We start from the raw sequence: 27,246 nt of genomic DNA, 5'->3' as shown, positions 1-27,246 counted from the left end.
CGGTTTCCGCTAATTTGTTTATCACTGTAACTTTTCCCTTTCCTGTTCCAGTCGCGAGTGTTCGCATGAAGAACGATTGTTGGTAAGCCTCCGTAGGAGCTTGAATTTCCAATGTTATCTCCATAGACGTTTTGCGAGACATACGTCGAAACCTTAGCCGTAGACCACGGCGTGATGTAGTACGCCTCTCTTGCAGCGTCTACCGCTGGAGTTGCTTACTGAATGAACGTGTGACGAAACGCAGTGACCTTCTTTGGATCTTCTCTATATCCTCTGTCAATCTTATCCATACTAACCAGCAGTGTTCAAGTATTCATTTATTGATGGACTACATTTCTTGAAGATTCTTTTCATGAATGCTAGTATGACATCTGCCTTTCCTACGAGTGACTTAACGCGGTCTTTCCACTTTAAATCACTCGGCACGTATACAGTACTCCTAGATATTTTGTGGAAGTAATTGCTTCCAATACGCACAGTTGGAGTTTTACTATGAGATACGTCCCAATAAAAAGAAGGACAGCTGTCATTCGCAAAATCCGTAATTTATTTCCGATCTAGGTTTCGACTATAACATACACTGACCAGCCAGAACACTATGACCACCGAACTAGTATCGATATGAAACAGTCTAGGCGATAGTAGCGTCGCCTGGAGAGGAATCACTGCTGGTCAGGCACATCCACGGTGTTCGTGTGTAGAATGGGGAGGGCGCGCGATCTATCTGAGTTTGACCGAGGGCAGGTGGTGATGGCATAGAGGCTCGACACAAGCTTTTCGGAAACTGCACGACTTTTCGGGTATTGGAGGAGTGCAGGGAGTGTGCCTTCAACACGTGGCCAACCCAGCGTGAAACCACGTCCAGACCGCGTGGGGTCTTGCGGCCATCTCTCATTACACATGTCGGAAGTCGTAGGCTGGGCAGACTGGTAAAACAGAACAGGCGGCGAACTGTGGCGGAACTAACATCAGACTTTAATGCAGGGCAGAGCACAAATGTGTCTGAACACACAGTACGCCGAACACTCCTAATGATCGCCCTCCACAGCAGATGAACTACACATTTGCCAACGTTAACACCACGACATCGGCAAGTACGACTGAAATGGGACGTAACCATCGGTACTGGACGTTGACGCAGTAACAGAGCATTGCATTGTCTGATCAATCCCGATACCTTCTTCATCATGCCAATGAGATTGCGCAAATCCGGCGTCACCTGTTTATTTTTATTTTTTTTGAGCCTAGGACATTAAATAATTACAAAAACTAATAAGTATTGATTCACATAACAAATTTGCAAAATTAAATATGTACAGTAGTATGACACAGATTATTTAATAATATATACAAACTAGCAGAAGATAAACAAGCAGCAAGATGATTGTATTTTTTGATGTGCCCAGTATTCGGCGGTTATCACAGCAGTTTCGCTGGCCGCAGCAAGATCACAGGCAGCCGGTAGGTTCCTGCAGACTACGAGATGTTGATCGTCCTGTACGTCACCACACTGACACGTTTCCTCCTCATTACTGAAGCCCCACTTCTGAGGTTGGCTTTGTTTGCACCTTGACACCCAAACTCGAAGTCTGTTCAAAGTCTTCCAGGTCACGTATGACAGCTGTGAACCTTCGGCTATTTCCTCCTTCACCGTTAAGAGATTGTCTTCAGCTAGGGAATCTCGCCAAAGCTCCTCTTTGCGAGTTCTAGGAGTTGAATGAATTGCCATAGTTTTCTGTAGGAAGCTTTTCCTTGATCTCAGTCTTGGCTGTTGAGGGTCATGTCCGAACAAAGGATGTCTAGGATCGATTCCTTGTTTCTTCTTCCCCACTTCTGTTGCAGCTTGCCTTCGAATGCGTGGCGGTGCTTTACCCATAGTTTAGTACAGCTTATTCACAGGAGTAGGTCGTAAGCAGCCTGTAACAATGCGTCCTGTCTCGTTCAGGGCTGTATCTACATGTTAAGCATGTGCAGAGTTCTGCCAGACGGGTGCTGCGTATTCTGCGGCGGAGAAACATAGTACCAAGACAGATGTTGTAAGTACTTTTGGCGGGGCACCCCTGTATGTCTGTGGATGATGTTGTTGCGCGCTTTTACTTTGAGGCTCGTTTCTTCACAGTGGGCTTTGAATGTGAGGGAGCGGTCCATCTTCACCCCAAGGTATTTAGGAGTTTCGCAGTGAAGTAGTTGTTCTCCTCTCCAAGTGATGTTCAGTTTCCTTTTGGCTTCCCTGTTTCTAAGATGGAATGCACAGACATGGGTCTTTCCAGGGTTCGGTTTCAGTTGGTTTTCATCGTAATACTTGGCCAAATTTTCAAGAGCTGTTGTCAGTTTCAACTCTACTTCCTCAAATGTCTCACCTTGGGTAGCGAGTGTTGTATCATCAGCGTGTATGAATGCCTTAGTTGAAGAGTTAATTGGCTGGTCATTTGTGTAGATATTATATAACAGCGGAGACAGCAGACTTTCCTGAGGGACACCATTTTTCTGCATTTTCCATCGACTGGTCTTGGAGAGAGTCGAAGTATCTCCTGTTGCAGATGGATCTGAGTTAGTCGGTAATCCTTTGTACCTAAGTATACTTTTCTAAGCAGCTTTTTGTAGTTAACAGTATTATAAGCAGTCGTGAGGTCGATGAAAGCCACACCTGTTATTTCGTGCGTCTTTATATTAGCATATTCAACGGTCGCTGTGCACCACTGGAATCCAATGGATTCCACTTTAGTTATCAGAAATGCATTTAATGTGAATCGAATCAAATTCACGGAAGTGAAATGAATAGATCGATAAAAAGTAAATCAGTGAAGGCGCAGTTATATGAAAAGGTGTAACCGAAAACTAATCAACAATGCTGCACGGTCGATAAACGAAAATTTGTGTCAGACCGGGATTCTAACATAAAGCTTGGGAAATGCTGGTTATTTAATCGATAGTAGTTATCACCACCATAATTAACACCAAAAGTTATATTTCAGTCTTCAAAATAATCTATTTATTTCTACTAGTAGTCGCTTGTGACAAAATCACGAATTTTACCCCTCATTAAATCTTAAAACTGCATCTGATTGATCTGTAGCATCGCTGCCTGCGTACAGCCCGCGGTGAACGACATCCGAGAACGGCCCCGTCGAGGGTCCCGACTACCTGTGCGCCTCGCAGAAGCGATCGGAAGCCGGCGCATGCGCAGTTGGTTCCGGCGGCGGCCGCGGCATTTGCATGACACTCTCCGCGCTGCGGCCTGAATAACCAGGAAGCTACCTGGGCCAGGCCCGGGCGCCTGGAGTTGCCCGCTTTATACTGCGGAATTATGCTAATGCGCCACCACAATGGCTGCTGCGAGATCCGACTGGCTTTGTGAGCCCCCCGCGGTGCTCCTCGAGTTCCCGCTGACGAATCGATGCGCCGCCGGCGTTCGCGGAAGGATGGAATAATTCTGAAAGGGAAAGGGAACCGCCAAATACACTTCCTGCGGGAAGTCCCCTCTCGCTGGAACGGGATCTCAACAACTACTCCGCTGTGACCCTTCGTGTCACAATGGTGTCATATTCTGATTCTCTGCGATTCTGAGCTGACGCGCTGAATCTCCTCTACGAAAATCCTGTTCTTTAACCTTTCGTGTTATAAGTTTAGTTTGAAACCATTCCTTTCTGGATGATTTCTTATAGCTTCTGTTTTTAGAAATTAAAATGTGGGATGGTAAGAACTGTAGGTGTTTATGGCTCATTTTGAGGTACTGAACGCTTTGTGAAACGTTTCACAGTAAAATCAGGAAAACCTAACAGAAGTACGTATACGCATATCGAGTCTAATATAAGATAGTATTAATACTGAAGCATAAGTGAAGTGTAGCAATATTAATGCTATCACCATAATTATTACAAATTCCAAGAATGTCACTTCGAATTAACAATACTTGAGCATAATAATAAGAAGCGGAAACGTCCCAGTAGTGGAAAAGAAGATCTAATTTTGTTCACGATATTATGGTGCAGGACAGACTTGCTTCACTATTCCATAACATATATCATACAAACCATTTCACCCTAGACCTTTGTGATGCAGTTGCATACAAAGATACACATCATTGTGCCACCCAAAAGAGTGCAGTTTCTATAAAATAACATAGCACATTTTCGTCAAAATTTGGCTTACTCCATTAAGCTATTAACGAACAATCTATAAACAAATATACTATGGCGCTGTCTCCGCAAATGTGGTTGACTCGGTAAGTATTGGGCTAATAGAACCGATCATCTTTTATAGGACGACTAACGTTCAGAATCATCGAATGTGTCCCGAAGAAGTGTAATACGACCTCTTTCATTGTGCATACATAATGCATACCTCGTTGTCCCTGTACGGTGGTTTGTTGATGATGCTGGTGCCTGCAGGGAGGTTCCATCGTTGGACGAGCGTAAGAAAGACTTGCACAGAATTTCCACCTGGCACTAGAATAGCAGCTCTCTTGAAACTTGGATGAATGTAACATAATGCTTATACCGAAGAGGAAAAATTCTGTGGTCTCTAATTAGGAGACCAGTGGTGAAAATCTTGAGCACGTCCTACTGTAAGAATATTTGGGAATGTCAAATGAGAGGTTCACGTAAAATCAGAAATTGCGAAGACTAATGGGAGTCTTAGATTTGTTGCAAGGGTGAAACACGGCCCACATTTTGTCTTAAGCGATTTTTTTGAAGCTACAGGAAAGCTAAACCTGGATGGCTGTACAATGACTGATCCTAGCACTTTCCCAATACGAATCCTGTGTCTTGGCAGCGCACTGCCCCGCAGGAAAACTCATCTTTGAGATCTTTGAGGGGTGTATGTGGAGAGCGGGTTCGAGGAAAGTGGGGGGGGGGGGGGGGGAGGCTGGAGAAATAGGTCTGGTCTTATTGAAGGAACCACCACGACATTCGCCTTAAGTGGATCATGTAATCGTCGAAAATTTAAATCTTGATGACTGTGCAAGGATCTGAAGCATGTTACTTAATACTAGCCCCGTGCCTTAAACATTGTGATGATTCGGTGAGAGAAGAAACCCGGGTCTAATAATTCACTTAGCCTTCCATTTTGAAGCCCTACATCTCCCCTAAGAGTTACAGTCCTTTTTGTTAACTTTTTACCATTTATGTATGCTTTTCATTCCACACGTATGACTAACGACGTGTTTGTACCGTCATACACTCAACAGTTGTGCTCAACGAATATTCTCTCGGTACAAAATGTGACTGTTTGCATTAAAAAAGTCATGTGTAATAGTATAAAATACATTAGAGTGTGACATCAGTAATAAACTGCCAGTTGCTAGTCACTTGCCTTTAACTATTGCTGAACTGCCAAGGAACCGTAAGTAGTACTGTACTATTAACATTAAGATATTTATACACAAAGAAAACAATATGTATATTAACTAGAGCGTCAGGTTTCAGAAAGAAACGGTTTAATTATGTGGTCGATATCACTTGGTTATTTACGCTGCTGTAGAAGGTCAGTGATTTTATTGCAAGCAAACGAAATGAGTTAGCATACAGTTCCATATGGACGTGCGGAATCGCAGTGGTTGTTTAGTGTTGAGCGAAGCCTACCATTCAAGGAGCGTCCTCTTGTCCAGTACACCTCTGTCTCACACGGGAAGGGTACAGCCAACGGGTGGTTTCGGCAGATAGTAACGAATGTTTCTCCAGTATGATGCGTTTCCCGAACTTTATCGAGAAACCGAGCTTAGAAGAAATGACAAGACGCGAACGCAGTACAGGCCAAATTTTAGTCTGCCAACTTAGACGCCTGCTCAAAAGCAGCTCCTCTAGTACGGTGATACAAGAAGCTCGTAAAACTTTGGAACTCAGTTTCTCGGAAACGCTTTAGCAGCGCATCATACCAGAACAGCGTTTCTTGCGCCTGAGTGTGTACGCGTGGGGAGGGGGGGGGGGGGGGGGCTCCATATTGATTTACCCTTTATTCTTTCCCAACACTCAAGGTTGCGATGCATCTCACCATTTTACTTCCAAGTATGTAGTCCTTCGTTTTAACTGTAGGTAGTAGGACACTCAATGGAAGTGTAATCCCAGCGCAGAACAGCGCAATTTCCTAACTGCTGTCATTACGTGAGAGATCAACACGGAGTGTGATAATGAAGTACAACGCTGAATGACGTGGTTTCTTTGGAAGAAGAGTGTAAATACTGTGGAGATTGGCAGGCGATTAGTAGCAGGTTGTCGAGAATGAAGACTGTTGCCACGCGGGGTAGCAGCGCGGTCTCAGGCGTCTTGTTGCGGTTCGAGCGGCTTCCCCCGTAGGAGGTTCGAGTCCTCCCTCGGGGATGGGTGTGTGTGTTGTCATTAGTGTAAGTTAGATTAAGTACTGGTTAAGCTTAAGGACCGATGACCTCAGCAGTTTGGTTCCATAGAACTTACCACAAATTTCAACAACAAAAATTTGGACACTGTCATGAAGAGTGCTCTTGCAACATTACAACGCTCGTCGCTATACGAGTCGGAAAACCACAACTGCCATCGCTGATATGGAGTTCCAGGTACCACCATAGCGGCCGTGTTCTGCTGACTTGACCGCTTCAATTTCTGCAGGCCCTCCTCTAACTTCATTTCTGGAGACTGTTGCACTCACCAAAGGACAGCTGCTCTCAGTTTCTGAAAGCCTGCAAAATGATGTCCAACCAGAGGTTCCTTCATAGCATACAGTAGATGGCAATCAGACGTCATGAGAGTACGGTGAGTGCGGCAGTGTAGGGAACCCCATGCCCGCGATGGTTGCTGTGAGTTTTCGACTTGTGTATGGACGAGCGTTGTCGTGTTGCAAGACCACTATTCGTGCGATGTACAATCTGGACACAATGCCACTAATCGCCAGTCAACATCCACAGTGTTTACACCATCTTTCCACAGAAACCATGCCCTCTTGCATTGTCCCTGATAATTACACTCCATATTGTCCGCTCACATAATGAGAACCGTTGGGAAATTGGGACCTACTCCGCAGGGAATACACTTCTAGTGATTGTCCTGTCACCTACAGTTAGAATGAAGTACTAAATACTTGCAACTGTAACGATACAATCAATGTGAAATATTCTTCATACTTCAGTCTCGTGACAGATATGCAAAATGGGTGACTCGATGACAGTATTCTTCCTTTCCGGAATTACACATAATCAGATTGGGACTTAAGGTGGGTAAAACACTGAAATTAAAAGCATGGCGCGTGTTCACTCGAAGAGGCTGCTTGGAGTGTCTGAAGGTAGCAGAGAAAATTTCATCGTCGTTTCTCAGAAGTTACAACCTCTGTTTCCATGTACTGTTACAAAAAATTAAAATGAAATTGTGGAGCAGCCAGAGGTCGTATAACACTTCTCTTTATTGTGTTGTACTCGTTCGACGCGAGCATTTAGTAGCTAACGGCCACGGCTAATAAAGTTGTGAAGATACTGAGATCTGACGTGTGAAACATGTTAACAAAGGAAATTTGTATGCAACTTCGGTCGCTACTGAATTTTATGAGTAATTTCTAAAGATCGCTGTTCACCCCTGAAGGCGATGCGCGCGCTCGTTACACTTACAAAAAATTTTGCCGCGTAAATACGTTTTAAGTACTGTGGGTAGAAAAATACTGGTTCCGCTTACACACATACACACACAAAAACACATGAGGTTGATTTTCCGTAGTAGGCCGTTACTCGACAGCGACGGGCTCTAGCACCCTCACTCAAACGGCAATTAGTTTAATTAAGAAGTGGCTTTATCTTGTCGTTCTAAGTGATTTATTGTATCTGACAAGGGGAGAGGGAACAATGTTGACTACAGCTGACATTTCACTTAGTCAGTAGTCTGGTTTCCCTCTTCTAGGCACGCTCTCACAGTCTCGAGAAGAGAACATGGATTTGGAAAGAAGTAGCCCAGAGTCATCAAATTCGAATAAAAGGAAAAGTCGCCACAGTTCTTTCGTGCTGAAATGAAGTGCGCCAGAGATATCCAATTTCGTTTACCTTTGAGGGAGGAGCGCCTAGAAACTTTCAACGCAAACTCTTCGTCAATGAGAATTCCAGCAGCTTCTACAGTTCATAATCCAAAGAAGAATACACATACTCAATACACTGTTATTAAAAAAGATTGACCCACTGTAATTAATTTGCTTTTCGTGACATATTAACGAGAGATGAACTGTCTACATACCGAACGAAAGGGGAAGATCCAAAGTTTTGTTTTGTTAGCCACAATTACGTAAACGACCGCTAAGGTACTCGCGCCGCAGCAGTAGGTTTTTTGCGTTCTTGAGTTTGCAAGAAGTGAGGCGGCAGCGGGCGTTTCGTCTCCGATTCAGCATTCAATGGCCAACGGACAAAAGTTTATGGACTATTTTATATTGGATGAAGTACTGTAAGTGCAATAAAGTAATTGGACATGTTTTTCTCAACTTATCATGGGTTCTTAAGACTTTGTGATGCCTGATAGACGTTAACAAATTCGGTCCGTTGATGAAGGTCCAATGCACGAAGACGATGATCCACGGGTCCAGCACGGATGTGTTGCAAGAGGCTCCGATAGTTAATGGCACTGGCACATTCATGTCCGAGGGTTTTTAAATAAATCCCTTCCTCGGTGATAGATTGCATATGAAATCAAGACCGGGCTCTACACTCGTAGGTATCGAGATCTGCTCATGTCAAACACTGTTACTTTTTTTCACTGCTGCGGTGAACTCGTAACCCAAGACATGCTTCTTCACGTGTGGAACCATTGAACATTTTGACCGTGCTAAAAAAAAGAAGACTTTGAAACACCATGCTTTTCAATGGTATGTAGACTGTTCATGTACATTTTTTACTTCAAGAGGCGCAAATCAGACTGGATCCATATTTTTGAATAACCCAGTCTAATGCTTCATCAGTGCATGTTCACAATAATTAGGTCCAGATGTTGGCCACCACTGGCACTTGCATAAGGGATGCATTGTCTCAGATTTTCACTTGTTCTGAGGCTCGGGAAGAGGTTCGAATCCTGCCTCGGGCACGGATGTGTATGCTGTCCTTAAGTTAGTTAGGTTTATGTAGGTCTAAATTCTAGGTCACTGATGACCTCAGATGTTAAGTCCCATAGTGCTCAGAGCAATTACAACCATTTGTTCTGTAACTTACGTTTATTATTATTTTCAAAGTGAAGCAGTGGTTGGGAAGGGAGTGAGACAGGATTGTAGCATCTCCTCGATGTTAGTCAATCTGTATATTGAGCAAGCAGGAAAGGAAACAAAAGAAAAATTCGGAGAAGGTATTATAATCCATGGAGAAGAAATAAAAACTTTAAGGTTCACCGATGACATTGTAATTCTGTCAGAGACAACAAAGGACTTGGAAGAGCAGTTGAACGCAGTGGACAGTGTCTTGAAAGGAGGATTTAAGATGAACACCAACAAAAGCAAAACGAGGATAATGGATTGTAGTCGAGTTAACTCGGGTGATGCTGAAGGAATTAGATTAGGAAATGAGACAAAGTAGTAAACGAGTTTTGCTATTTGGGGAGCAACGTAACTGATGATGGTCGAAGTAGAGAAGATATAAAATGTAGACTGGGAATGCCTAGAAAAGCGTTTCTGAAGAAGAGAAATTTGTTAACATCGTGTATAGGTTTAAGTGTCAGGAAGTCGTTTCTGGAAGTAATTGTATGGAGTGTAGCCATTTATGGAAGTGAAACATGGAAGATAAATAGTTTGGATAATAAGAGAATAGAAGCTTTCGAAATGTGGTGCTACAGAAGAATGCTGAAGATTAGATGGGTAGATCACATAACTAATAAGGAGGAACTGAATAGAATTGGGGAGAAGAGGAGTCTGTGGCACAACTTGACTAAAAGAAGGGATCGGTTGGTAGGACATGTTCTGAGGCATCAAGGGATCACAAATTTAGCATTGGAGAGCAGCGCGGAGGGTAAAAATTGTAGAGGGAGACCAAGAGATGAATACACCGGGCAGATTCAGAAGGATGTAGGCTGCAGTACGTACTGGGAGATGAAGAAGCCTGCACAGGATAGATTAGGATGGAGAGCTGCACCAAACCAGTCTCACGACTAAAGACCATAATAACAATAACAACATTGTTTTCAGAGTAATTATATAAGTAGGTCTCAAACTTTCATCCTAATATACAGTGAGATGTTAAATGTATTATGGATTAATTTCCAATAAAGCCGTATGTAATAACTACAGAGTAGCTCTCCGGTTCTCAAATACGCCTTTTTTTCGAACTGTATAATTTATGCGAAAGTAGAGAAAATATTATGGCAATATTCTCCTCTGATGTTAAAGATTTTGGAATAAACTGAAGCAAGAAGAAATAATCACAGCAAAATGTTACTCCCTTGCAACCTCAAAGTATATACAGGGAGATATTTATTCTTCATGTCTATATACTTATTTCTCAGCATAATCACTTTGGTGACGAACACAATTCTCCCAACGAGAGACTGACTTGTTGATATCGTCACGAAAGAATATTTTACTTAGTTGACGAAGCCATACCCTCACCTCTACTTGCACCTCCTCATCACTATCAAAGTCAAGTCCTCGAAGACGTTCTGTAAGTTTTGAAAACAGACGAAAATCGGATGGGACAGTGCTGGAACTGCATAGAAAATGACGGATGACAGCGAACGCAAGGCCTCCGATTGTTGGACATGCCACAGCGCTCGTCTGCGATCTGGAAAATTCATGACGAAGGAGAGGGCGATCCATGTGTGGACGAAGTATTCGAATTCGAGCTTTCTGTTTTCTGAACTGTTTCTCACTGACCGACGTAGTTACGTCGCACACCGCCATGTTTCACGCTACAATTCGGAGCCCTCTACCGGCATAGTATTGCAAGTTGCGTCAGCGAAGCGTAAAAGTCGACCGAGTAAATTGAATGACATGTAATTCCTCAACCGATATTGAGAACAGAATATAAAGTTCGGAGGCATTACTTTTCAGGACGACCTCGGATATCCAGTATCAATAAATACATCGAGATGCGGATTTCGCCATGTTATAGCAGACAACATGGCGAATTTCCTGATGTTGGCAAGTAATTTTTATCGTTTATGGCACTGAAATTGTTTTCATCAATACTCTTTTCTGTGGCATTTGAAAGAAGCTTCTGGCAGGAGAATTTCAACGACATAATATGTATGGGATTTGATTAGGTAGCATCAAGATAACAACGCCGCAAAGCGCTGTCCTGCCATCCGAAGAAGACGGTGCACAAACGTCTGCCCTGTTATACCAAATGTAAGCAAGCGCGTAACGCAGGTACGGTTCGTGTGTTTATTATCACGGCTATCATTCCAAGTGCTCAAAATATTGACCTTGATCATTTAGACGTGCTGTAATGTAATTCTAGAGAAACAGTACGGAATGCTGAATTTCACCTGGGGTTAACGGCAGCACAGGTCCGTGTTTTATGGTATTTCATGCCTTCGGAGGTCGTTGGTGTTTCTTAACAGACCTCTTGTTTTAATTCTGGCCACAGCTAAAAGTTCAGAAGTGTTAAGTTTTGTGAGCTTGCAGACCGTTTCCTTGAACGAGACTTGCAATGCTCTCCAAATGTTTTCTTGAGAGGGCCTGTTATTGTATGCGCGGAACGGGAGAGACATCCATCATGTATGTACCCCACTGATTGCCTTTGCCTAGTGAGATGCCTTCCAATATCTGCGGCAGCAGAGTGGTTAGGGAACCCACAATACTTGAGTGTATTTATATTCCCATCAATAAAACACTGACCATTGATGCGGCTCTTGAAAAACACCCACTAAACTTTGATAAACCAAGCGCGTTCTTTTCATCTACTTCTTCTAGTCAGGGTGGATTTTCAGATGACTATTAGTGCATATGGCGAAGATTGACTTGCCCATAGTTTGAAAGGATGCTTTTGCCTTAAAAAATTTTTGCATACATATACTGCATCACTTTGCACTTTTCGAAGATAACTTTCGAAGAACTGTAACCAATTTTGGAAGCCACTGTCATGAAGGTGCAGATGCTGTTAAATACACTATGTGGTGAAAAGTATCCAGACACCCCCAAAAACATACGATTTTCGTATTAGGTGCATTGTGCTGCCACCTACTGCCAGGTACTCCATATCAGCGACCTCAGTAGTCATTAGACACCGCGAGAGAACAGAATGGGGAGCTCCACGGAACTCACGGACTTCTAACGAGGTCAGGTGATTGCGTGTCATACGTCTATACGTTAGATTTCCACACTCGTAAACACTCTATGTCCACTGTTTCAGATGTAATAGTGAAGTGGAAACGTGAAGGGAAACGTACAGCACAAAAGCGTACAAACCCACCTCGTACGTTGGCTGACAGAGACCGCCGACAGTTGAAGAGGATAGAAAAGTGTAATAGGCAGACATCTATCCAGACCATCACACAGGAATTTCAAACTGCATGAGGATCCACTGCAATTACTATGACAAGGATGCGGGAGATGAGAAAACTTTGATTTCATGGTCGAGCGGCTGCTCATAAGCCACACATCACGCCGGTAAATGCCAAACGACGTCACGCTTGGTGTAAGAAGCGTAAACATTGGACGATTGAACAGTGGAAAAACATTGTGCGGAGTGACGAATCACGGTACACAATGTGGCAGTCCGATGGCAGGGTGTGGGTATGGCGAATGCCCGGTGAATGTCATCTGCCAGCGTGTGTAGTGCCAACAGTAAAATACGAAGGCGGTGGTGTGGTCGTGTTTTTCATGGAGGGGGCTTGCACTCCTTGTTGTTTTGCGTGGCGCTATCACAGCACAGGTCTACATTGATGTTTTAAGCACCTTCTTGCTTCCCACTGTTGAAGAGCGATTCAGCGATGGTGATAGCATCTTTCAACACGATCGAGCAACTGTTTGTGACGCACGAGTTGTGGCGAACTGGTTAGACGACACATCATCCCAGCAATGGACTGGTCTGCACAGAGTCGTGACCTGAATCCTATAAAACACCTTTGGGATGTTTTAGAGCGCCGACTTCGTGCCAGGCCTCACCGACCGACATCGATACCTCTCCTCAGTGTAGCACTCCGTAAAGCATGGGCTGCCATTCCCCAAAAACTTTCCAGCACCTGATTGAACGTATGCCTACGAGAGTGGAAGCTGTCATCAAGGGTAAGTAAGGGTGGGCCAACGCCAAACTGAATTCCAACACTAACAATGGAGGGTGCCACCAACTTGAAAGTCATTTTCAGCCAGATGTCCGGATACTTTTCATCAGATAGAGTATGAAGTGGATGATATGCATTGGAATGTAGTGCTGGCAGAACACTCGTTTGGATGATCCCCCTCGTAGTTCTGAGATACCTCTTACTGACATTTGCATTGTGTGTTACTGCTGTTAAAATGTCGGCTACATTTCTTTCTTGAATTTCTCTCGTTTTTCCTTGGCGTATTCTAGTCTCCATACCTCCAGTTTCTAGAACATTTTTATAATGTTTGCGAAGAGAGATTTTGAGTGCCTGAAGCGATCGGGATACTCATCAGCATAGATTTAAGACTTTGGCGATATTGGCCATAAACGATATTCACTTCTTCGACTGTTGTATATATTGTTAACGTCTCAATATCTTTACGAGGAAGTTAGCTGGCTGCTACAGAAGCATAACACTGACTGATGGGCTTCAAGTGCAGAGGCAAAAGCAAGAACCATACCTAAGTTACATGTTTGCTAACGTTTGGTATAATGGGAAACCTCTTCTCCTGACGGCGGGACAATGGTTTGCGGCGCTATTATCTGGGTACTATTTGATCAAGTCCTATAGTAGTTATGTCGTTGAAGTTCTCTAAAGAGCTTCTTTCAGATGCCACCAGGAAAAGTATATAGCACCATTAGAAAAGCCGCCCGGCGGTTCTAGGCGCTTCACTCCGGAACCGCACTGCTGCTACGGTCGCAGGTTCGAATCCCGCCTCGGGCATGGATGTGTGTGATGTCTTTAGGTTAGTTAGGTTTAAGTAGTCCTAAGTCTAGGGGACTGATGACCAGATGTTGTCTTATAGTGTTTAGAGCCATTTGAACCATATTTCATTAGAAAAAAAACAAAGTCGGTGTCGTAATTCGATGACCATAAACGACAAACATTAGTTGCACAAGTCAGGAAATTCGGCATATTGTCCGCTATAATTTGGCGAAAGCCGCATCCTGATACATTTATTCACTCTGGATATATTTGCGGTGGCCTGTCTCAGCTGCCTAGCCCTTCATACGGGCAACTACATTCCAAACATCGTCGACAGAACTAGAAGTGCGGAATGAAGTTGTCTCTGGATGAGAAAAACTGTTCTGCCGTAACAGATACTAATCGGATTGCGGTTACGTGACAGCAGATTATCTTAAGTGGTCGTACTTTGGTTCAAGATGTGAGTTGTATATAAAGATGTGAGACAGTGAAAGAAAACAAAGCATCGCTATCGTGAGAGGTATTTTCACGTCAAATTGGCAGCCACGAACGAAGAAGTCCAGAATGTTTTCGGTCACGTCAGAGATAACTTCACACAGCATTCCCGCACGAGGCGGTTTGTTTCGATACTTGTTCTCGGCAGGTTGCCCACCTGACGTCTGCCGAAATGGAATGTGGAACTAAAGCGCAAGCCAGAAGCGATCGCTGTGCTTTTCGCGTTCCAGGCGAGGGAACCGGTGGCCATAAAGTGAGCTGAGTTTATAGCCTCCGTACGCCGGACCAATCTCCAGGCTCACTTTTGTTCTTTCGGAGACGGCAGAAGAACCAGTTCTCTCTGAGGCATCAGCCCAGCGACGCTTTGGTAAGGCCGTCGTCAGTGTATTTGTATTCCGTGACTTACTTCACAATGTGCACTGGGTGATGCCGACATCCAGCGACGAACTTTCAGAGGCTGTTCAGGTGTATCTGATTATTTTGGTATAAGGGACCAGTGATCTACGGTGCTTCGGTAAAGTGTAACAATGGAATTGAGAGCTGTTCGGTTTGTTACCCCAATTACCCGTGTTTCCGTGAAAATATATTCTCAGAAGTCGGAACTGTAACATGCCATCTCTAAAACGTACAACACAAAGCACAGAGTAACGCAATAACCCTCAGACGAAAAAACTACTGTGCTGTGGTTACCGTCACTGCGGAAACAGCTCAACATTTTCCGTTTCATCCGCTGCATTCAGTGAACCCATACTTTCAGGAGGTGCAAGTCCGCCAACTTTTTATCAGTAAAACAATCCCTACTCCTGTGTATCACAGTTAACGTGCAAACAACGCCGCTCGTAAAACAGTACCGAGCACTGAAACTTGCTGGCAGATAAAAACTGTGTGCCAGCCCGAGACTCGAACTCGGGACCTTTGCCTTTCGCGGGCAAGTGCTCTACAAACTTTTTAAAAAAAAATCTCATTTTGTTCGTTTTTGTTCGTTGCATACGTCCCATGACACTTGGTCAAGATCATTGTTGATCCATACAGTCAGTTTTTTTTATTACAGAGGGCAGCTAACCCTCTGACCGAACACGCGCTGAGTTACCGTGCCGGCACCATCTGAGCTACCCAGGCACGACTCAGGACCCGTCCTCACAACTGCAAGTACCGAGAAGTACTGAATGCAAGTTTGGAGACGTAACGTGTAGTCTGTATTACTGTTGTCGACAGCAAGTACCGTGAGTGAAGGAAAAATGTTTGTTTCCAAACAAGACACTCAAGGCATTTGCATCTACATCTAAAACACACACCGCGAAGTGGGGTACTTCTGGTATTACTAACTCCTTCCCTGTTCCACTCCCGAACGACACGAGGGAAGGGACCTCTGTATTAGCTCAAATTTCTCGAATTTTCTCGTCGTGGTAATTTCGTGAAATGAATGTGGGAGGAACTATCATGTTATCCGACTCTTCCCGAAAAGGTATCTCATTTATTAACTACAAGAAAGATTCTTCGATTTCTTATTTTCTTATGTCAAGGACTGGAAGATTTTGTTTAGTTACTGGTATCTACTATAGCTGTCTGGGTAAACATGAGATTATAACTGTTTCTGAGTCGTGGCAGGCTGTTTCTGTGCCTTTCACTTAAGTCCGGAACAAATAATAGTCTTCTTCATCGTCTAGTACACACTAACACGACAAAAGTCATGGGATGGCGATATGCAGATATACAGATGACGGTGGTATCGTGTACACAACGTATAATAGGGCAGTGCATTGGCGGAACTGTTATTTGTAGTAAAGTGATCGTGTGAAAAGCTTTCCGACGTGATTATGGTGGCACGACGGGAGTTCACAGACTCTGAACGCGGAATAGAAGTTGAAGCTAGACGCACGGGACATTCCGTTTCGGAAATCGTTAGGGAATTCAATATTCCAAGATCCACAGTGTCAAGAACGTGCCGAGAATATTAAATTTCAGGCATTACCTCTCACCAATGACAACCAAATGGCCGTCTGCCTTCACTTAAAGAGAAATATCAGAGACGTTTGCATAGAGTTGTCAGTGCTAACAGAGAAGCAACACTGCGTGAAATAACCGCAGAAACCAACGTGTCACGTTCGAGAAACGTATCCGTTACGACAGTGCGGCAAAAATTTGGTGATATTGGGCTATGGCAGCAAACGATCGACGTTAGTGCCTTTGCTAACAGCACGATATAGCCTGCAGCTTCTTTCCTCGGCCCATGGCCAATTCGGTTGGACACTAGATGACTGAAAAACCGTGGCCTGGACAGACGAGTCCCGATTTCAGTTGGTGAGAACTGACGGTAGGTTTCCAGCTCGGCGCACACCTCACGGAACCATAGACCCAAGTTGTAACTGTGCAGTCTAGTGGTGGCTCCAAAATGATGTGGACTGTGTTTACATGAAATGGACTGCATCCTCAGGTCGAACTGAACCGAGCATTGACTGGAAATGGTTATGTAAGGCTACTTGGAGACCATTTTCAGCCATTAATGGACTTCATGTTCCCAAAGAGCGATGGTATTTTTATGGACTACAATCTGCCAAGTCACCAGGACACATTTGTTCTAGATTGGTTTGAAGAACGAATGATATCACTACTAGCCGGCCGCTGTGGCCGAGCGGATCTAGGCGCTTCAGTCCGGAACTACGCTGCTGCTACGGTCACAGGTTCGAATTCTGCATCGGGCACGAATGTACGTGATATCCTTAGGTTAGTTATGTTTAAGTAGTTCTAAGTTCTGGAGGACTGATGACCTCAGATGTTAAGTCCCATAGTACTTAGAACCATTTGAACCATTTGATATCACTACTGAGATAGCTGGCATGAATCCCAGTGAACGTTTATGGGACATAATCGAGAGACCAGTTCGTGCACAAACTCCAGCAAATTCACAATTACGGGCGGCTATAGTGGGAGCATGGCTCAGTATTTCTGCCGATGACTTCCAACGAGTTGTTGAGTCCATACTTCGTCAAACTGCTGCATTACGCTGGACAAAAGAAGGTGCCACACGATATTAGGAGGTATCCTAGACTCTTATCAACTCAGTGCATGTTTCTACCAGCAAAGCCACGAGCTTCCTGTTCTTTCATTCCGTTCGATCCATCAATGATGTACAGTATTTTAGCACTGTAGTTAAAGCAATAACATTTTGCTTGAACACTCTTCCCATACAACGTGTGTGGACTGAGTAGTTAATGCATTCTAACTTTCGTTCTCTGGGGTAAGAAAAGTGCGCAACGTATTTAAGTTTCGCGTCTTCGCCGACACAAAACTCCCTATCTGTTGGAGTGTTGCGCCCCGCCTCCGGTTAGGTGTGTGCGTCTCTCGCCGCCTTCCACAGTACAGGGCTCCGGACTGTCCAGTTCCAGGCGGTGCGCGGCGGTTGGCGGCGCGCACAGAGCTTCCGATTCGCCGCGGTGTAACACACAGGACCACGATTTATGCGACAGGCGCACCGCCGCCGGCAGTGTCCGTGATTAATTGTCGCAGCCGTGAAAAGCCGCTCCCGATACGCCCGGCCCAAAGGCCTGCGAGCCGCGAGGGCGCTACGCTCGCTTTCCCGTGACAGAACGCGTTACGTGACCGCAAACGGCTTTCTTGCGCCGCTTTTGGTATGCTCTCCATTCGCGTGAGCACATTTATAAGATTCCCGCCGGAGACGGGAGACCCCTTACCGACAGGCGGACAGCGCGCGACGGTTGCCGCATACCGAAGAGTCTGCACCCGGAATCCTGTAAAGCATTTCAGGCTAGATTCATAAAATAGTCCCTGCCACTTTGCAAAAGCGAACTGCAGTGTCAGAGGCAGCTCGCATGCATGTGACAGAGTGTCGTGCTGAGGCACCACTCGTGGCAGTTGTCTGAACTTACTTTTCTCATTTCTTAATCCCCACTCAGGGAGTCGAGATAATGTGTTACTCTGAATATCATTCATTTCCTTCATCTTGATGTGGCATACCTGGCGAAACTTGTGTACTCTTTTCCTCTTTGCAGTATTTGCATGATCGGCGTACACGAACTCCGCTACTTTTACCTGCTCAACATGCAAACTCCACAACTTGCCCGAGACTGGCCTTAGGTCCAGTGTGCGAACTCCACAGCTAGCAGAAAACTTGTGATTTTCTCTTCACCTCCCTCCAAAGTCCTTCAGTAGGCCATATTGTAGAAGTAAACCACTGTTAAGCTATTGAGTACTATTACATTTTAATTACAAAATTCATGAAACTATAAACAATGGACTTCAGCGCTCCAAGAAAAAGAAAACGAAAAAGTGGTTAAAGGAAAGACATTATGCGAATGGACTTCGACAAATAAGTTACACATTGTTATGACAGGGCAAGCAATTTTTATTGAACACTGCCCTACACTTCAGCAATACTCTGTAAACAGTGGTTAGAACATTCTACTAATCGACCACAGAAATCCTCTTTTTGGTTACGAAGCATTCAAGAACTGCTTTGTGAGCGGTAGCACCGTTGGAGAATCTAGGACTCCTGCCAATAAATACTTCGATTGCCTGGATATTGTTTTTTGTGTTTGCTCTTCATAGGCTTACTTCCCGATCAGTGTCATCCAAATCTCTGCGTCTCTGGTTAATTTGTTGGTAACAGCTCACTATAAATAGACTCGGCATTGTATTTTGTCCGCATACCGCCAGCATTTCGCTGTGGATGAGAGAGCAGTTTAGACGTTTTTCCGATAAGAATGGCACTTCGCCGCGCAAGTTAACTTTCAAGTACATTTCCATTTGCCGCGCCATTTGATTCGGACACTGTGGTGTGCCTGTTAAGCCTACCGCAGCAAAACTGTGTGTGCAAGGAACCTATAATATGGCAAGGCGCGATTCTTATTGCTCGATGGTCTTACCGTGGGACGGCATGTGTAATTTACTTTTTGAAGTCTCCTCGCACAATAACGGCAGAGTCTTCCAGTACTCTTCTCACAAATTCACAGAAATGTATGTTATGTTGTGAATCGTTTCTGGTAAGGAGTTAAAACGGGAGAGCTCGAGCACGTATATGTCATCCAAAGAGCAGAGGACTCGTCTGATAGTCAAGATAATTTTCTGTGAGGCAGACAACGAACTTGGCGAATAACGCATCTTCAGGATGATGCTCATTGTATTACAAAACGTATCTCCTACTTCTTCGTGTTTCGAATAAGAAACAGAGAAGGTATGATGGAAAAACTTCAGTTTTTGACACTCTGTCTTCTTTTAGCTGCATTTTTCTGTCCATCGCTTATTCTGAAGGTGGGTCACGGGTCAATTGCTACACGCCAAGTAAAACATGATCGCTGTCTGTCGTAAATATTATGGCATTAGAGCTTTTCTTGCTCGAGCATATCCAGCCTTTTCGATCAGTAGCTTTCAGCTTCCTGAAACGCATGAATTATTTTTTTTATGTATGATAGGTGTATTCCCTTTAATTTCACACAAATTTAACATTATGTCCAAGAGAACTTTCCAGCAAGTTTATCGGGTTCAGGTCCGGGTTACTATACTCATCTCAACTGCCAGCTACAAGCTACCTGGCCCTTAAGGTGAGGTTGCCGAGCGCGCTCGTTTGGTGGAAAACGTAATGGCAAGTTTGTGGAACTGAGTAGGAGGATTAGTGACCCCTTCTCGTCCTTTCCGTAGTTGCGGGTCTCTGTCGCCTGCGAACGACTCCTTCTTTCTCAGGTGTCGTTATTACTGGAATAAATAAGGATACAGGACCTTTCTGGTGTGTAACTTAACATTCAATATGCAGGCTAATCCTGAAAATTGTCAAAAGCTACATAAATATCGAAAAATTAAAAAAAGGCAATGGTAGAGGAGATTATTTTTGTGCGTTTTATTTATAGTTAGGCTCACTACGATTTACACTGGAGAGCAAATGTGTGTACCTCATAGCGAGCTGGAGAGCTGATTCCCTGATCTCCGTGGAGCGCTGCGGCCACATTCGGCGGCAGAAGTCGTTTACAGAAGGCCGCGGCCTCAGAGGCCGGCGAACGTCGTGGCCGGCGCTGCGGCGCGCGGCGCTGTGGGCGTGGGCGGCGGCGGTCGCGTGCGCTCCGCACGCCCCGGGGCGGCTGACCCGGCGCCGGAACTGCCGACCTCTCCCCCTCCCCCTCCTGCCCCTCATCCACTGCCGCACGACGCCTGTAGCGCCGCTGACGTCAGCCGGCGTGCCGACAAATCCGCGCCGCGATTCCGTCCGTAGCGCCGCCAACGGCCATTGCCGAGTCGCCCACCCGCAAGGACGATTAATGACCCTACAGACCGTGCAAAAAAGGGTCTGCTACTACGACCGAGGTAATAAGGAAATGATTACCTTCACTTGTGTTTGAGGAACTGTTACGAAGACACTATAAGTGTTAGACGCCGCAGTCGCGTAACCGATATATGGGCCTGTGTGTCCATACTACTCGTCGAAATTTCCTGGCAAATTAAAACTTGTTGCCAGGCTGGGACTCGAACTTGAAACCTTGTCTTTCGCGAGCAATCCTGTTTCCAGCTGAGCTACCCAAGCATGTCTCGCGAACCATCCTCCCACTTTCCAGCCGGCCGGGGTAGCCGAGCGGTTCTAGGCACTACAGTCTGGAACCACGCGCCCTCTACGGTCGCAGGTTCGAATCCTGCCACGGGCATGGATGTGTGTGATGTCCTTAGGTTAGTTAGGTTTAAGTAGTTCTGAGTTCTAGGGGACTGATGACCTCAGATGTTAAGTCCCATAGTGCTCAGAGCCATTTGAACCAGTTTTTGAACCCACTTTCCAAAATCCACAGAAGTTCTCCCGTGTACCTTTGTCGGACTAGCACTTCTGGAAGGGATGCCACTGATCACAAATCTATTACGTAAGCGATGGGCTCTATCAAGTAAATAGTTTATCTTATTCCAGATAAAACTATCTTCCTTAGCATATGGAAATTATAACTACTCAGTAATAACCCAAACATCCGTCAACACAGTCTGACTTCGATAAGAGGAAAATAAATGTGATACGTGAGCATCACACAAACACATCTAGATACAATTCAGGCATATTACAAGGAAGTGAATAATAACGAACACTAGATCCTAAATGTTGAAAGTGTGGTAGTGAACGACTTATACTTGTTCACTGTGCGATGAGATGAACCAGTGTGGTAGTCACAAACATCAAACATGAAATACAGAATCATTACTTGCAATACGACTTAAGCTCGGTTGAATTACGATTTCTTCTGAAAGATTTATCAACTCACACTTAACACCTCTTGATATCACTTAATTTCAAATAGTTTGTGAGACATCAATAAATGTCCTACCGTAGAATCAGCCACAGCGTTATTCCAAATACAAGTACTTTGCAGTCTGAACTTAAATGCTTTATAACATCAGATTGATTAATAAAAGTGGAAGATATCATCTCAGAAGTGAAGTCTTTAGTGATACTTATCTTGCAGCAGAAATCTAGTTGCGTTCCATAACACGCGATCACAAACCGCGTCGCACTAGAGCTTGTGCCATCTCACATTCACCTTACTCAATAAATGGCTCAGTAAAGTACAAATAAAATATTGTAGTCGAATGTAAATGGTATTAACCGTCCAAATTCGTAAGAACATTGAAGCACGTGGGCCCCTGACATCACAAAGACACGTGATCCGACAAGCACAGTATAAAACCACCACATGAAATCATTTTCATACACGACGCACAACTAATAACTAATTAACTAAACTGAGAGAAAAGTGGCTGAAATGCTCACACTGTGTTTAGATTTGAGTGCCAAAAGTTTGATGATGTAACCACGTTCACATCTAATGGCTCACAAAAACATGCAACGTTAACAACACCGCCCTTACGGGTACATAATACGTTTCCGATATTCGTACCAGGTTCACCAATACCAAACCACTGAAAATGAAGCCGTGGATGTGAACATCTCACGAACGATTCAGTAGCATGCCTTTGCGCAATCTCTTCAAATATCACAATAAGTGGAACAATCTAACGAAGAAAACTACAAGCTCAAGGCGACCACATTTGACACCACGCAGCTGTGTTCACAAGGCTCCCGGAAACAAGAGCGCACTTGAAAGCAACTCGAGACAATGCCTACCAGACGACTAAGCCCTGATTGGCCAGTTCCCCGGAAACGTATGACCAAAACTTTCGCAAGCATCGCAGTGAGAGACACTCCAAATATCATGATTGTAGTCGATACTGATAATAGAAGCATCTTTGTGAATTATTTGTAGACGCTATTCCAAGAGATAAATAAGGAATTTGACTGAAATTTGAATGTGGTGAGTTAACAGTAGCCTTTCAAGTGCTCCTCCCGAAAGGTATACTGGAATATTGCTGCAAAGTTCGAAAAGTAGGAGGGATGTATTCTGGCAGTTTGTAGTGATTTGTGCTTGGTTAGCTCAGGCACAAAGAGCATTTCTCCAAAGCAACCTCTGATTCGTGTCCTGCTCGGACACACAGTTTTAACCTTCCACGAAGTCATAAAACAGGGCATACTCCGCAGCAGAGTGATGATTCACTGTGGAAACAACCACCCACCCATAGCTAGGCCATTTCTTCGCAGTATCCTTCCTTCCAGGAACACAGGGGGTATGCAGTAGAACTCTGAAGTCTGAAAGGGAGGAGAGAGATTCTGGAGGAAGCTATCGTGCTGATTAGCTCAGTCGGCAAGAGCAGTGCCTGCGAATGGTAGGGCCCAGGGTTCGTTTTCGCGTCCGGAACAGTCTAGATCTGTCTGCAAGTTTCAAAACAGCGGACACTCTGCTGCTCGGAGAAAAATTCATTCTTGCAGATTAGTCATTATTCTGTGTGTGCCTGATGGAGCTACGACTTCATGTGGATCGAACACAGGTGAGAGAATCGATGTAGCCTCTACTTCATAGACAAGTGGAAGAGAAGAGTGGCATTCAATAGCTAGCATCCGGACTGTCTTTATATTGCGGTAGAGCAGATGGTAATGATGTCATTGAAAGGTGACACCAAGTTCGACGAGACCGTTGGTGCCTCTCTGTAGCTATACACCACCAGCTGGTAACCGGTGGAACATCCAGTATTGTTGCTGTGCCACACGTTTCGTGATCACTCTCAGAGACCACGTCACTCTGCTGTTGTCGACGGGGTGTAGATATACCGTTCTGTCCGAAGCAACCACACATACTGCCCGTGCTATGCTCACGTAATTTTTATTTTTTGTACTGGTTCAGAGCGATCATTATCCGTGGCCCATAAATATTTCATGGCTGACGGCTGGGTTAGAAAATTCTAGGAGGCAACGTTCCCATGATGCTCCTACTACAGCCTGGAGTAACATGCGCGTTGCTACTGAAAACTGGAATTCGGAAGTGAAGGTTAAAATTATAAGGACCAAGGGCGCATTCATAGAAGTACTGTGATCTGCGCCACACAGACGTCGCATCATTTTAGTATCAACTGATAAATTTCTCGTAGTAGACGTTCACAGTCATATAAAATTTTGTAAATGACGACAAGTTCTCCGTCGACTGTTAAATTATTTATTTATGCAACCAGCTCTTGCAGTCACACCCGTGTGTGCATTGTCAAGTCTGCTTTACCGCAAGTCAAAACATTAAAAAATCTGACATGTAATCACATAAAAACTTTTAAAGAAATCTTCCGTGTATGCTGTGATGCGTGCCACACCTACGAAATTACAAGAGTCGATGGTACACTTTTACAAGCGTAGGCGACCAGTAGGTCATTCACAAAATTCAGTATCCGTTTGAAGAATGCCACAGCATGCAATGGATGCTGTCTAGCAGTGTACCCAGAAACATTTGTCTTTAAACCTTCGAACTTTTTCGTCGTTTCCCCCTCTCTCCCTTGTTTACAGTTTTAATAGCCTCCAGCACCGTTGTTGCTTTAAATTGCCATATTTTTCTCGCATATCCAGATAATAACAAAAGCTACAACAATGTGAATGTAGAAACTGTTCTTATGTATATGAAAGTTAACTGCCTGGTTAGATAGTATATTTCCGGAATTCACACAAACTGTATTCCCAATCAAGTACATAGTAGGTAAGAGGTATATATTACAGAGTGATAGCATTAGGATGTTTGGTGATCAATAAACTCAGTTGTCCAACAGTTCTTATTTGTGTTTTGTAAGAAATCGCGCTTCATTACCTCGCGCCTCCATGATTCAAGAGTATAATATGAATCTAATATTATCAGCCTGATGCAATGACAGTCATCTGTTTCGCCATCGCCATGCTTGTTGTTGAAGCTCTGAAATAATTGTGTTATCTCAGGCTATATGACAGAGCGCGTGCATGCGCACGCCTGTGTGTGTATGTGTGTGTGTGTGTGTGTGTGTGTGTGTGTGTGTGTTTCTTTGCGATAAATATTCGTAATTCTTAATGACCTCATTATTGTCACCATTATCTGACAGATGTAATTGTTGACTGTAGAGTAACAGTATTGTCAGTAACACTGTTATAATACGCTAAGTTGGCATGTAATGGAGAATAAGTCTTAATAGTTCGTTTTGGCTCCTTACTTTGAGAGGTGTGCTTATTTAAATGGTTTTAAAATAAAGTATTCCTCTTTCATTTACTCTTACGAAGAAAATCGGAGTTTGTTTAGCAACGTCAAAAGTAGCTGTTTGAGGAGAAATGAGATTTGCTCAGTGTTCATTTTGCTCAATGGTAATTTTGTTCAATACTCATATTTTTTTCTTTTCTTTACAGTTGCATTAAGGCCTCCAGAGCCAATGGTTCTTCGCTGGGACTGCGGAGACACCCAGCTTGCCTGTCCTTTGGCCCAGGGAGCTGGCAGCAGCTGGAGCAATCTCCCTGGGTCGACTTCTGTCTTCCGCGCTTAACTGCACGTCTGCTTACGCACAGTGAACTCAACTTGTGATGGACTGGAAGTGAAGTCTGAAAATGAAGTCTAGCACTGTTCTATTGTGGACTCGTTTCTGAATACATAACAGATTCAGCCTCGATATTCCTTAAAGTTCTGCTAACTTTGTCCAACTTCTTAGCCTGTATAAAGTTTCTTGCACCTTACTAAGTAAGTTGTCTTATAAATAAAAAGCCATGTAGAAACTAGAAAAATGGTGACTTCAAATTTTTTCTGTTGTGCACTTGACGGTTTATTAATAACAGTTACTTTATTTTCTTAGAATAATGTGTTTTGTATATCTTTTTGTTCCATCCCCCATACCTGAACAAATGTTCATCATCTCCTTTATTACTGTAATAGAGCTAAAATAGTTTTCTAGCGAATACTTATGGGTATTTTACTTCTACATGATGTCAAGAAATTGCTTGTGCCACATGACTCGCTACTTATTAATTGCAGCAGTACAATATTTTGAAGCCATAGGGAAGAAACTATACAAAGTGCGCGCTCGTCATCAAATGAAAAACAGATACGTGACGTTTGTGACACTTGTTTACATTTTATGGTAGGAATTGAACCTTAATATTCCACTACTTACTTCCTCTTCTCACATTTTTTATTAGTGCCAATATTGGAGCTCAACTTTTGCTGCTAGGGAAGCAATGCGGAAGTATTCAGAAGGTAAAAGTTGTTATCATGGGTAGGTCTTCTTATACTCATCACACAAATAAGGGGCGTATTCCATGTTGGTTAGTATCTAAACACAGTATAATGAAGGTTTAATAAATCACAGCTGCAAAATACTAACACAAATTCTTTACAGACGAATGGAAAAACCGGTAGAAGCCGATCTCGGGGAAGATCAGTTTGGTTTCCGTAGGAATGTTCCCATACCCGTGCGGCAATACTGACAGTACCACTTATCTTAGAAGATAGATTAAGGAATGGCAAACCTAGGTTTCTAGCATTTGTAGTCTGAGAAAGCTTTTAACAATGGTGACTGGAACACTCTCCCTCAAATTGTGAAGGTAGCAGGGGTCAAATACAGGGAGCAAAAGGCTGTTTACAATTTGTACAAACACCAGATGGCAGTTGTAAGAGTCGAGGGGCACGAAAGGGAATCAGTGGTTGAGAAGCGAGTGAGACAGGGCTGTAGCATATCCCCGATGTCATTCAAACTGTATATTGAGCAAGCAGTAAAGGAAACAAAAGAAAAATTGGAGTAGGAATTAAAATCCATGGAGAAGAAATAAAAACTTTAAGGTTTGCCGAAGACACTGTAATTCTGTTAGAGACAACAAAGGACATGGACGAGCAGTTGACCGGAATGGACAGTGTCTTGAAAAAAGTATATAAAATGAACATCAACAAAAGCAAAACGAGGATAATGGAATGTTGTCAAATTAAATCTGATGATGCTGAAGGAATTACACACATCAAAAAAGTTTTGCATCGCCTCGTTTCCGGGAATTCCGGAACCTGTACAAAAAACTGGAATAGGGATCAACATAAACATCATTTCCCACCATAAATCATCGTTCCTGAGATCACGTAAGTTGGTTTGCCCATCTTGAGTCATATGGAATATTTTTCGGGTCAAATTTTTTAATTCTTTTATTTTTCTCATTTTCTCCCACTATGTACATGAAGGTTTTTTTAAGTATCGGAGAAGATTATAATTTTTAATATGAATGTGACCAAAGGCATACTATCGGCAGATGAGCCAACAAATCGATAATGTATTGACAGGTTTGATAAATTAGAATCCTGTCTAATTGTCTTGTAACTAAAACTTCTACAGTAAGCGTGTATGTCTACAATAAGAGAGACATAGCACACTCAGCACTTTCCACTGTTAATCTTTCCTGAAAAACTGATATCACCAAGTTTAATTCGAAGTATTTTCCTCCTCTATTGTTGTGGTTGTCATCGGTGGGCTG

General features: G+C 43.7%; 1 protein-coding gene across 1 annotated transcript in view; it reads left to right on the top strand.

The window, feature by feature from the left end:
* The window catches only part of LOC126354567 (uncharacterized), a 114,294-nt gene extending 88,745 nt beyond the window's left edge, over positions 1-25,549 (top strand). The window contains exon 2 of the mRNA XM_050004312.1: positions 25,150-25,549. The gene's annotated coding sequence lies outside the window, so the exon portion shown is untranslated. The remainder of the gene's footprint in view (positions 1-25,149) is intronic.
* Positions 25,550-27,246: the final 1,697 nt, after the last annotated feature.

Source organism: Schistocerca gregaria, chromosome 3, assembly GCF_023897955.1.
Source record: "Schistocerca gregaria isolate iqSchGreg1 chromosome 3, iqSchGreg1.2, whole genome shotgun sequence".
Lineage (NCBI taxonomy): Eukaryota > Metazoa > Arthropoda > Insecta > Orthoptera > Acrididae > Schistocerca > Schistocerca gregaria.
The sequence above is the reverse complement of the archived record's forward strand: the minus strand, read 5'-3'. Positions and strand labels throughout refer to the sequence as shown.